Here is a 13,445-nt window from a genome sequence, read left to right on the forward strand (position 1 = left end):
GCAGAGGGGTCGGTGTGAGGATGTAGACTGTCGCTGCAAAAACACTGATTTGACTTCAAACTCAAACCCCAAAGTGAAGTAAAGCTACTATTACATTTGGCTGGAGGCTTATTGAGATTTAATTAGGCTAAATTATTCCTCTGTTGTGTTAATTTAGGCTCAATGAGACGATGCAGAAAGACCTTAAAGTCGGGGACGGAAACGGTTTTCGAGTTCACTGAGTTCAGCAAATTGGACTTTCAGGAATCCTAATTAAAACTAATTGTTCCAACTAAACTGTGTCCAATAAAATATTTGTGCTGAATCACATGAGATGAAATCGTGAAAGGGGAAACAAATGGACAAATTTCTCACCCTGCTGACCAAGTGATGGGTGAATTTCCCTCCTAATATTTGCAGTGTCGGAGGAAGTACTCAAGCGTAAGTAACAACACCACAGAGTAGAAATCATTATTGTTTTTAATGTTGCAGCTGCTGAAGGTGGCGCTGTTTGAGGTACTTGTACTTTCATTGAGTATCTCTATTTCATGCTGTTCTGTTGTTAATTGAACACTTGACAGCAAAAATACAGTGATAAGGAATATCCAGAGGTGGAATGTAACTGAGTACATTCAAGTACTGTACTTTAGTATTTACTTCTGTACTACTGCTACTTTCTACTTCCACTCTACTACATTGCATAGGAAAACATTGTACTTTTTACTCCACTAAATTTAATCAGTGATAAAATGTAACTAAGTACATTTGATTAAGTACTGTACTTTGATGCATTTGTAGTATTTTGAGTATTTCTATTGTCTGCTAATTTCTTCTTCCACTCGACTACATTTTGGAGGTAAATAGCCTATTGGACTTTAACTTCTTACTACTTATTTAATACATCTAGTTACTAGTTACTTTGCAGATTACATGCCACATCAGATACAAAGTAGCACATTTTTAAATTTGTTCATTTCATTTCATTTCATTTCATACTTATATACATTTACTGCTAAAAGAAATCTTTTGATACTGAAATACATTTAATATCTGATACGTCAAGACTTTTACTCGAGTACTATTCATATGGGGGACTCTCACTTTTACCAAAGTGACATTTTAACATGATTTCTTTACTTTTAAGACTCATTTAGTTGATAACTTTAGTTACTAGTTACTTTGCAGAGTGCATGCTGCTTCGGAGCCAAAGAAGGGGCATTTTGAAATTGATCTTATCGGCAATCAGATCTTAAGAAATTGATCCCGATGATCAGAAGAATGCTGGATATCGGTCGACTCATAGAGAGTATACATGTAAATATATGGGTAATTACTTTTGATGCTTAAGTACATTTAATATCAGACACTTTAAGACTTTTACTCTTTTTCCTGAGTTATATTCTAACATGATCTCTTTACTTTTACTAAAGCATGACTCATATCTAGTACCTCAACACAAGACCATGTGTGTGTGATCATCCTGGCTGATATGGAGTTGTCTCTCGGTGCTTTCCCCATTCTCACAGTAACAGTACTCACTTTTATCGAGCCCTGACTTGAATCAGTGTTGTGTAACCTTCCAGACCTCTTGTGACCCTCTGTTGTTTGTCCTGCCAGTATAAAGGTTCTTTGGATTTAAGTTCACCCAGGAACAGTCCTCTCTCTCTCTGATGTGCGCCTCAGGTCTAGTTTCTAACAGGTGACTCATCTGGGTATGGATTTAACCACCCTGTCATCTCGGTTTGTTTTTGGTTTCTTTCTTTCTCTTATTTTTTTTTCCTTACCGCAAAGACCTTGACTTTGATCTAAATTGGATTTTTTTAGGGATTTGACGGCTCCAAATGAAACCCAATTAGTCATTAATCAATTCCATTCCAGTCGCTGCGTGATTCTGCTTCAGGTTTTGGCACTAACAGCCCTTTCAGGAGTCTCTCCGGTGGATGACAGCGGGGAGCAGTGCTGCTGGAGATGCTGTATAGCTCACACAGCCGCTAGAAAAGACAAACGCCGCGGTCCTCCCGCCTCACCGGAGCTCCTGAGCGCAGGAACTATTTCCAATAAAAAAAACCGATGAATGGGACTTTGCGCTGCGCCGGATCCTGAGCCTGGCGCTGCGTGGAAGCGGGGCGCATGAGCGGACAGAAGGACGGTCTTTTTTTTTTCCTCCTTCAGTTCGAGTCGAGGGGTGGAAAAAGACGCAGCAGTGACAGAGCAGCAGTCGTGCGCAGCGGCGAAATAGACCAACTATTGTGGGGAGACGGGAGATTGATAACACAACTGGGCGAGCGACGAGAGCGGCAGATGTAATTTTCCCGAACGCTGCAGCTGGTTTGGTGCCAGTGGTGTGCTGGATGGGTTATTACTGCGCTCTCCTGGTCATCGCGCACTGCTTCCAGCCTTTCCAGCGTACTTGGGGATCTCGGACGGCTGTCTGTGAGGGAGTACTGCTGCAGAGACTAACGGGGAATGCCATGTGTTCTTGCGCGACATAGAAGCTCTTTGTGGGCTGTTTTGCACCGGGGACAGGTGGTGCCGTGTGTGTGTGAGTGTGTGAGTGAGTGAGTGTGAGTGTGTGTGAGAGTGCGTGCATGTATGTATGTGTGTGTTGGAGCTGGCAGGGGGGCACGGACACACAGCCCCTGAGACAGTTGTCTTAGGGATGTCAGGCCGGCGTGCGGGATCAGTTTTTTGCCAGAGACAGGTGCGACAGGGAGGAGTAGTTTACAAAGCCCCACACAGGATCTGCTAACGAGCCGCCTCTCTCCTCTGATCACTCTCGGATTTTTTTTTTCTTCTTCTTGTACCCAGCGGGACTCACAATCGACTCACACTGCCGTTGTGTCGGCGGCACCTTCTCCACACACTAAGCAGAGGTAAGTGACCCGAGCTGTCCGGTGTGTGCAGGGCTGGGGTGGGCGCTGGTGGTCGGCGGTGCGCTCCGGGGGCACAGGCTCCTGTCGCGCCTTGATGCTTTGGGTAAATTGCGTTGCCTCTGGTGACAACGGAGGAATTAAACTGTGGTGATTTGGTTAACACGGTCCGGATCAATACACAATAGCTGATCTGTAGTCTTCCACGTCTTGGCTTGACAGCGGGCTTCATTGTATAATTCTCAATTTCATACTGCGTAGCTCGCAGCGGAGCCACGCACCAAAACAAGCAGCTCTGAGCTGTCTGGAGCCTGAGGAGGCACTTCACCGTGCATCTATTGATTGGGTTATTGACACGACTCATCGTGTGATTGAAAATGGCTGACAGTTTTGTGTTGACTAAAGGGTCCTTTGTCGCTGTCACACACCTTAATTAACCAGATTTTTGCTTCTTGGAGCTGTTTGATTGGAGGAACCTTGAGAGGAATTTCTCCCTTTCTGAACAAGAGAAACATCATGAAGAAATCCAGCGAGTTGCTGTGTGAAGTGTGGAAGTGATCAAAATGAGCCCTCCTCTCTGTGTGTATGTGTTGTGTTTGTATGTTATCTGCTGGCGGTTGTGTATGTTGCACAGTCCTACCCGCTGGGCCCCTGGTGTCCACTGCTCCCTCCTTCAGGGCTCTGCCATCCCTCCCTCTCCCTCTGCAGTAGCTGATATCTTTACAGTACATTGAGCTAGTTGGCTGCAAAAGTGTCAGAATCTCATTTTTAGCTTTTTTTTTGTGCAAGCGCCGCTGACTCTCAATAGCTGGCACCGAGTCCCCTGAAGTTTTTTTTAGGGGGGGGGGGGGAGAGCTGTGTGTTGTTTTGTTGTGGCCCCTGTTTCAAATTCAAATTGCCTTTCAGCTGCCTTTTGTCCAACGTCGAGGTTTGTGGACTGGAAAGGGAGACAGAAGTAAGTGAAGTCCCAACGGGCCGGAGCATTCCTATAATGAGCCCGAGTGTGTGTGAGAGAGAGGAGAGCAGAGAGAGAGAGGAAAGACACATCTGAAGAAAGTGAGACTCCTCGTCCAGTGCAAGACACAGCCGAGGGAATACCAGCACCTCCACTAACCTTTATGTAGCTCTGACTGTGTCAATCAGCCTCAGAGGACGAGAGCCTCCTTAATTCGTCTTCCTCTGGGCTGTCACCCACCCTGACAGCCGGGGCTCAGGGGTTCTGCTGCAGGTTACACATAGATCCTTCCTCCCCGGCTGCTCAGATTGTGCTGCACCAGGCTCGCTTTTCTTACAGTAACAGCGGTGCAAACAAGGGAGCTACAGGAGGCGGTGAGAGGGAAGAAGTTAAGACGAAACATGAAAGGAGACATGATCACAAACCAGATATTGTAATCATCTGAGTGTTGCAGCTTCTCCGGCGTGGCAGAGGAGGAGCGGTGCCCCCTTCTTCCTCTCATGTGCTGACATCCTCTTGTAGGCCCATCGCGCCACCAGTAATTACAAGAGAAGCGCTATCAGAGGGTATGAATTAATAGACAACAGAAGGAAATACCTGTCTGATACCATCTCAGATCTTCTCATTGTACCCGATCTGGCTTTCATTTGCTCAGATGTCAAGGACAAAACACTTTTTGGGAGTTGATAATAGAAGAAAAGCAGCGTTTGCCGGCGATTCAACAAAAATCTAACAAAAGAATATATGTTTTACTTTCCCTGAACACGATCAGGGGACCAGAATGATCAAGAGACATGTGACTGTAACCACAACAGAAATAACGCCGCTATGAGAGGATTTAAAAGTTACTTAAGCTGTGATGGTTCTGAATGATTTTATAATAAGCTTCCTCGAGAGAGTTTAATTTATGTCTGCGGAAAATGAGAGCGGGGATAAATGTTTTCTCAGTCAGTATATAAATAACCAGACTGTAGGAAGCATCACGCCTGCCAAAAGAAATGACTCAGTAGGGGGCAAGATTGCACCGACAAGTAAGGCAAACATAAGGGAAGGCAATGGAAGGAACGGCGTACCTGATGTTAGAGCTGAGATCCCGAACACCGAAAGTGATTAGTGGAGTAACCCCAACAGGAACAAAAAAGCAATAGTTTCGAGTAAAAGCCTAATATAGGAGCGGGATTGTGTGTCAGTGGAGAACTCAGATAACAAGGCTAAATGTGTGCCCAGGAAACCAGGCAGGGGGTTTGGACCGTTCCAAGGTCCCAGTGCTGATGTCAGTTTTTGGCGATGTTTTCTCCGTCCCCGGTGCTTCTCCTCGGCAGCTTAACAAACTGCTCACTGGAGCAGGGCTAATCCTTGGCTAGCAGTGCCCAGTGATTTATTATAAAGTTAGTTAATTTGGGGAGATCTGCAACATCCCACCGTACACACATGCCCTTGACAGATCCCCGCTGTCTTTGCGGCGGAGTCTGCATCGCCAATTAGTCCGAAGAACGGTTTGTGTGTGCATGTGTGTCGTTAAGAACAGAGGGAGGCAGAGTGAGAGTTTGCCCATGTCTATCAAAGAGAAACATAAGGCACATTGTGCATCACATTGTGTCTGTTTGCCTTCCTGTCTTGTATGGACTTTGTGTGTGTGTGTGTGTGTGTGCATGTGTGTGAGTCAGTCTGTCTGTGCCCCATACAAGTGTGATTCAGCACTGTCCAGCATCGGTTGAATGGGCGCCCTGTTTGCGCCTCGTTTCTGACGCCAACAGCCGCCTCTGCACCCCTTGCCTCGGAGCAAGTGTTGCGCCCTATGTGCTAAAATAACAGGTGTCTTTGCACAGTGACTTAATCCCTTTCCCCCCCCCCCACCTTCCCCACTGCACCCTGCTGGGGGTTACGTCACCTGTGGGCCTGGGGCGCCTCCAACGTGTAAATGAGAAATGATAGATTAGTCAGACAAAGCTGAGTTTGTTGGGCAAGTTGAGGCCAAAGTGAGGATATACAGTTTAACCTTGTGTATGTGCTGGTTTCTGCACTCACTGAATCAGATTTGTAGAAACTTGGCTTCAACTTTATAGCTAAGGTGGAGAGATGGCTTGAGTTCTCTTATCAGAAAAATCATCTTCAAAACCCCCTTTAGATATATGTTGTTGCCTATTTACTATTCTCTACCTGCTTATAGGTATAATATGTAACTTTTTTCCACATTAAAGCCACTGTAAGTGTTAGGAAGTTAACTAAAATGCTTACAGCAGTTCGTTAAGTAGTGTACATACATTATCCCATTTCAAACCCAGAGACATGATGGTTGTTGGTGGTTGTTAAACAATTAAGACGACACCTAAATATGGTATGCTACTTCACCACACCATCAGACTACATCCTTTGTTTTCATAGTTTTGAATGAGAGAGCCCTATTGGCAGAGATTACATACTGTGCATTTAAAGAGACGGATTTAGCACATAAAAGTAATTGTGTTGGTCAGTGAGTGGTTTCTACTCAGCCTGTGAAAACAGTTGGATAATGTCTTCTGTGGTATAAAGCCTGCATCAGAAACCGGAGTTGTGGCAAAGCAGAGGGTGTCCAATGAAAGAGACTATTGAGTTGCATGACGGGAAACGGATCCAGTGTTGTTGGAGATTGACCCGTACTCGGGACTAACAGTCAGCATATGTTGGTCCCCTCTGCTGCTTCGATTTGGTCTCTTATGAATCCTCGGGCTTTATAAAAGTGTAACAGGAGGAGCCGGCTTCTACTTTGCAGTTTGTGTTTTTTTTACGCGTTGATTTTATGTGAGACTTAAATCGACTACAAGGAATTTTGATTGTGTTGATGATCCTGGGAAAAGGATGAATAGGGTGGAACAATGTAAACTTGGTTTTTGTGCCTTAAGACCAGACTACAGAGCAGCTTCTTCAGCACCACGCCTTAAAAATAGTTGTCATTTTATGACTTATCGGCCCTGGATAAGGCAGAATCCGACCCGTTGACAGGTGTAGAGAATAACTATAATCATTATTCAGAGATAGCCAAGTGAATAGCCAGTCTAATGGTCTCGTTTGCTTATGTAGGTCATGTGGAGGTGTCACTATTAAATTGAGACTGTTTCATAACCAGTTAAAGTTTTAAGTTAAAGGTTCAGTTCAAAACCGTTCTTCCTTACTCACAAAGTCTCTGTGATTTCTCCCTCTGCCTCAATACAGTGGAGATGAGTGGAGCTCCAATTGTGTTACTGAAAGCCATAAAAGAGAATTTCTCTTCAAAATTCAAAAGTCTTTCTAGGAACAGTGCCCTTATTACTGCTGAAAATCAACACGCTGTCAACAGTCTATTTTCTCGGTGGAAAGTATTTCCAATCCAAACTGTGCATACCTCTAGAGGGAAGTGATGATTTCTTGCGCTGAGCAGTCCCTTTTTAACATCCCTCTGGCTGAAGTTTCTCCTGGCAAAAACGAGTCATGAGGGTGAACATTTGATTCTAATTATCTTTCAATATCGCACCAAATCTACATGTATGAGCACCTGCGTTTCCTCTCCTGAGCTCGTCTGGTCTGGCTTGTATTTCTCTGGGCTCAGGCCCAATCGAAGGCAGATCTGTTAGAACTGTCCTCTTTTGGGAGCGGAGCTGTCGCCATCTACATCAGTCCAGCCTGAGACTGACGGACCGGTCGGAAACACCATTGAGCAGCTGAGTCTGGGGGCTTGTGTTCAACCTGGCACCTCGGCCTCCTCCTCCTTTCTTTCTGTCGTTCTTTCTCTCCGAGCTTGTTTTCCTTTCGCACATTCTGCCTCCATACCGCAGCTCCCCCGCGTCACCTCTCTTCTCCTGTTTCCCCCCCTCCGCCTCCTCCTCTCCTCCGCTTTCTTCCCTCCTCCTCCTCCTCCCCCGCCCCCTCTCTCCGTCTCCTCTGGACCTTGATGTCAAGGCCTCTCAGGCAGTGTGGTCTCTGTCTGCAGGCTGTCAGGGCAGGGACACTGCCCACTGGGACCCTGAATGGGACAAATTGACCGTAACAATGTTCCCACTTAGCATGTGGAGCTGGGAGAAAGAGAAGGTGAAAAGGAGGGCCTGATGATTGAGGAGCAGGGGGGAGAGAGGGAGAGAGAGGTGGAGGGGGGGGGGAGAGGGAACCGGACAGCTCTTTGAAATGTATGAATTTAAGACTTATATTAAATCACACGGCTCTTTTCACATCGCATCTCCTTCCTGTGCGCATACACACTCGCACATAAGGATTTTCTTGTTGTTATTTGCCCAAGGCTAGTGCTGGGGTTGCCATAGCAGCAGGATAAACACGTTTGCCGGTGACCCTGCAAGCCCTCACACACACACACACACACACACACACGCACACACACACACACACACACACACCACATGCCCTTCGGTTGGGGGGAGGTTTGGTCGAGCCTGGCAGTTTGATCTGCACTAAGGTGGTACCCCTGTCTCACTGAGGGTCAAGGGTCACCCAGCCCCCCCATTAAAATGCAATAAGGGCCGCAGCCCAACGGGACCACCTCCACCATTTAATCACACACCGCTGCTCCCTCATCATCTGCTCTCTCCCTTTTATCTTTTAATCACTTGTTTTTCCAGTCCCGTCTTCCTTTAGCTCTCATCTCTCCGTCTGCTTCATGGCTTTCACGCATCCAGAGCAAAGCCAAGGCAGCCAGAATAGATGAGGGAGTTCAAAGAAGGAAGCCCGATATAGTCAATAATAAGTGCTCTTTCATTTTTCTCGAAAAATTTCTCTCTCTGTGCGCTCTCGTCGGCAGCCACGGGCTAGTCTCCCTCTCTCTCTCTCCACTCGGAGTCTGTAAAGTCTATGATTTCAATATTTTTTCGTCTATGCCCTTTAAGTGTGACAGAGTGTCTCGGAGAAGTTGGAGCGATATCATGTTGTGTGAGCCTGAGGTGGCGCAGTATGACAGGAACAAAGAATGCAGCTGCTATCACCAAAGGCCAAGTGGCTCTTGAATAAAGATGTTCCCCATTGGTACAACTGGCATCCCATGTAGGCTTATTGTACCTCCACAGGGGGAGTGTGTTCTCGCGTGTGTGTCTCTCCTGTATTTGAATAAGGTAGACACTCGGGATTCTCACTGCAGTGGTGAAAAAGACACGTTTTCCGCAAGCACTGTGGGAGACGGGATGAGAAGATGACGGAGACGCCGCCGACTTCTGCTTGCTGGACACGGATAAACAGAGTGTGTGAGCTGAATGTTTTTCGCAGCCTGTTTGTTTGTCATTAAGCCCAATCACATCGCTTTCCCTTTCTCTCTCTCTCTCTCTCACACACACACACATCGCCGTCGTCTCTCCGTCTCCCACGCTTATGAAGTCTCGGTGTCAGCAGAGCCCCTGTTTGTTAACAAGAGAGGAGACTAATGAGGGGTCAGGAATGGAGAGGACAGGCCGGTCCCATACACCATCCAGAATACATGAATACACACTGGTGCATTGATTCCCAGACATACACACACTCACAGCCAAGTAACAAGCCACCACAAGCCCAAAGCCTGGAGCAGCAGCGCCAGCAGCCATGCTGCAATTATATTATTTTCCTTCTCTGACATGATATAAATAGCAACACTTATTTCTATTACAGCATCTACAGACACACCTCCTCGGTTTCATTTCCCGGGCCAGGTTGCTACGATCACTAAGCAGATAACTAATAAGGCTGAGTTTAACCAGCTCCTGGATGGTGGGAGACGTTGCGGGGAGGATGCTGGTCACACACATCCTGAATCATTTCCCACATCAGCACAGCGTGAATCTGAAGAAACCATGCCCCGTGGGCCAGACTGGTATTATCCTGCTGCTGTTTTATAGCTGATTCATTTCTTAGGGGAACATCCAGCCCAAATGGCTCCATCCTGGAGTTTTATGGTCACAGAGAGGCTGCAAAAATAAAATGAGAATTCTCTCACTGCCGTTGTCTGTTAGTGCCGGTGACAGCGTTGTTTACTGCCGCGGCTGCAGCAGCTGCTATTGTTGCTGCGGCCTCGGCTTGTTCTGCTGGTGTTCTGGTTTTAACTTTGTACTGTACGCTTTAAAAAAAAAAAAAAAAAAAATTAAATGTCTGCTCATTCGCTGCCAGGCTACCACTTGTTTTGTGCTTTGAGGTAATTAACAGCTTAACGCGTTCACTGACCTGGGGGAGGCAGTCATGCTGAAAAAAGAGAAAGAAAACCCCGGCTTGCTGGCTCCGGACGCAGGGGCAGTTGGCGAGAGCCGAGACTGTGACCCCGCTGTCTCTCCTCGCTCGCTGATGGCCGAGCTACGTTTGACCGGGGGAGGCTGGACTGTAAGGGTAACCTGGGGGAAGCAGGGAGGTATGGAGCAGAGAGAAGGGAGAGGAGAGAGCGGGAAATAGCGGGAGGATCTTGAGAGGATGCTTGTTCAGCACTCGGTTGCTGTTGGAAAGTGGAAGGAAAGTGGGTCCTTGAACGTACTCGCCTAAATTAACGGCTCAGAAGCACCAATTAATGTACAGCCTCAGTGTGGGTCTCTGCTGTGCCGAATCAAAGAGGTCTTGCTGTGCGGTGCGTCTGCTCATCTCCTAAGCGTGTGCGCGTGCACCCACATACACACACACACACACACACACTCGGGGGGGATTTTTAGCCAAGAAAACTGGAGCCAATGAGCGAGAGATGAGATGGTGGAGCTTAAAGCTGAATGTCAGGGTTAAAGAACAAAAGCATGGTGATTTGGACTTTGTTAATGAAGAGCGAGGGGATGAAGGGAAGGTGACGTTTGATGTGCTTATGACGGAACGAGAAGGTGAAGATGAAATAAGGAGTGGAGGAGGACGAGGACAGAGATCCAGGGCCCATCTGGAGGCAACAGGTCTTGTGACAGCAGGCGGGTTCCTGATCCAAGTATCCCAGCCGCGGGTGACAGCCACTCAGAGAGCCTCAGCCTCCTCTCGTCCAAGACCCCCGGAGACCCAGCCAGTCCACCCGCAATCTGTCCCCTGATACTAACCACTTCAGCGCGACAGGAAGGGGTGCTCATTATGACGGGTCCTGGATTATAATCATTCGAACTGAAAGTGGACGGTTGATTAGACGGTATTATGGTGCTGTCAGAGAGGAGTGGATTTTGTGAGGACGGTCTGTATATCGAGGAGTTATTTGGAAATAGATAGAAAGGATTTAAGCTTCTTCACGGCCAATCTGTTAACGCAGTACATTATGTTGCCGGTCGGAATTCATTAACATTAATTTCGCTTCATGCAAGGAGTGGCGACAATAGCAGCCACAAACCAATAAGCCACAAAAGCAAAAAATAATTGATATCCTACACACATAACAGCGACTTCTAAAGCCTGTGTGCTGCTACAATGGAGCCGCTGATTGGCAAGTCCTCTGTGCCGGATTTTCTGTGGTCGCCGTTCATTCAGAATAGCATAGCTAGCGTGCTCACAGTAGCTAGTGGGTCATTCGTATTTGCATGTAAATGTTTTTCACCCCTTGGCTTGACTGGTGGGGCAATCAGAATGGCTCTCTGTCTGCATCACTAAGAGGGAGGCTGCGATGACTGACTGTGACATTCAGAGCTCAGGCCGGGCTGCACCCTTTGCTTTCATTCGCTTGTTCGCTCACATGTTCGTTTCTGTGGGAAGTAGACGGCAAGAGACAGGAAAGGGTGTTCTCGTTCCTAATTTGCACTAAACATGAGAATTATCCCACATCCTCCTACCTCATCAGAGTCTCAGCCCGACCACCTCCATCATCCCGTGGCGCCACCGAGATGGACACTTCTTTCGAGGCTTTTCTCGCTCTGGGCCAGCGCGCCACACACATACATACGGCGGGCGCGCAGACACACACACACGCACCTCCCACATGGCGATGATGGATATGTGTTCAAACGCATATCTGTGCAGTGGAGGAGTGTTTGTGCTTGACTCATGTAGCACATAGCAGGGTTTGGCAGTCTGTCAGGCATTTATCAGCCTCTGTCATCGGATGAAACATGGTCCTTTAGGTGTCTGAGCTTTGGTTTCCTCAGAGTGAGACATGGAACCATGGAGGAGACGTCTAGTTAATCAGCTCAGCGAGGAAATGGGCGAATTTGAGAGTGAACGAGGACATAAATACCCAAAAATATTCACCTCCCCTACTGGTGGAATGTATTTATGCCAGGAATATGTTAATTTAAAGGTGCACTAGATGACAAGACATTTTAATCAGAAGAGAAAGACTTCATTGATTTTTTATGCCGAAACAAATTAAATGAACAAACTTTTTGTTTTCATGACTGCATAAACAAAATGATCTTAAAGGACAACACAATTTCATGCGGTTTTACTGTGTTTATATGTGGCGGACCCTGCCACCTTTCTAGCTTCAAACAGTGTTCTGGGGGTATTATGTTCCTCTGAGAACAGCTTGTTTATTCAGTTATGGAAAAAATAAATAGTCCTGAGTTTGTATTATTACCTCATTAACATTGTAAATATCAGAATTTCAAGTTTGAATTTCTTCTCCAAAACTGCGTAGTGCCCCTTTAACCTACCAGCTTCTGTGTTGAATATCACTTCCCAGTGTGTTGTTGCTCCCGTCTGTACTCCTCCCAGCACTGATGTATGTGCGTCCTGCGTCTTTGTCTGAGAGTGTCTCAGTGTGGGAAGCTCTGCATGTACAGACAGTCTAAATAAACAGAAAAACTGTTTAGAAAGTTTCCCATTCCCAGTTTACGCTGCTCGCGTTTGATGTGACAGCACTTAAAACATGTCTCTAATCCCCGCTCTTGACATTCGAGCGCTCAGTTGTTTCATCCCAATTATAGGCTGGCGTATGGTTTGTCCGCGGCATGGTAAACGGAAACATCGTGTTTGTTGCTGCTATTATGCCTTCTTAGCTGTATTTGTGTATCGGCTGCTCTAAATATAGTTTGAGGAGCTGTGGCACCTCGTGGGCTTACACTGTCTGGCCTTTTAATCATGCTGTAATGCAAAAGTTGGTTCCAGTTTGCTCGTTTCGCGCTCACAGTCGATTGATTTTGACTCCTCATTAGTAACCTTTCTCTCAACTCTTGCGGCGACCGCTCTCTCTGACATTGTCCTCACCTGGCGACACCACCGCCGCGCTGCCTCGACATCCTGTTGTGCGCATCAACACGCACCTCACTTGTTACCTGCTGTGGCTGCTCTAACCTTTTCAACAATTATGCGCTTGCTTCTTATAAATAGCCATCCTTGTTCTGTCTGTTTCATTTCAAAAACCCAGCCACGCTCTCCCCTGGCTCTCCGCAGCACGACAGGGAAACTCGATCCCACAGTCTAAACTGAAGTGATAAACAAGACGGAAAGAGCCAGCTCTTACAGCCGGCCTGAGATATGTCATGTACCGTGAAACATTAAGGAGAGGGAAAGCATCGGCTGGGTTTTTCCAGCTTGCACGCATGTTGGAGAGGAGCAGCAATAAAAGCCGTGTTGTTGCTGCGATAGCGAGTAAACAGAGGAGTTGGCCAAAATAACCCGAATCATCACAGGAACATGCAGCCAATGACTAAGCTTTCAGATCTGCCTCCTGCCTTCCCAGCATGCTCCTGACTCCTAATGGAGCCATTTTTCTCCTCCTCAATTTTTACGTTATTGATGACTCTCTGTGAGCGTGTTTTTAATTGTGCTACCCT

The 13,445-nt window shown here is 46.8% G+C and overlaps 1 protein-coding gene across 1 annotated transcript in view; it reads left to right on the plus strand.

Annotated features, from left to right (window-relative positions):
* Positions 1–1,967: 1,967 nt before the first annotated feature.
* sema6bb (sema domain, transmembrane domain (TM), and cytoplasmic domain, (semaphorin) 6Bb) overlaps positions 1,968–13,445 on the plus strand; it is a 132,413-nt gene continuing 120,935 nt past the window's right edge. The window contains exon 1 of the mRNA XM_084355712.1: positions 1,968–2,852. The gene's annotated coding sequence lies outside the window, so the exon portion shown is untranslated. The remainder of the gene's footprint in view (positions 2,853–13,445) is intronic.

This window comes from Pagrus pagrus, assembly GCF_965226575.1.
Source record: "Pagrus pagrus genome assembly, chromosome: 6".
Classification (NCBI taxonomy): Eukaryota; Metazoa; Chordata; class Actinopteri; order Spariformes; family Sparidae; genus Pagrus; species Pagrus pagrus.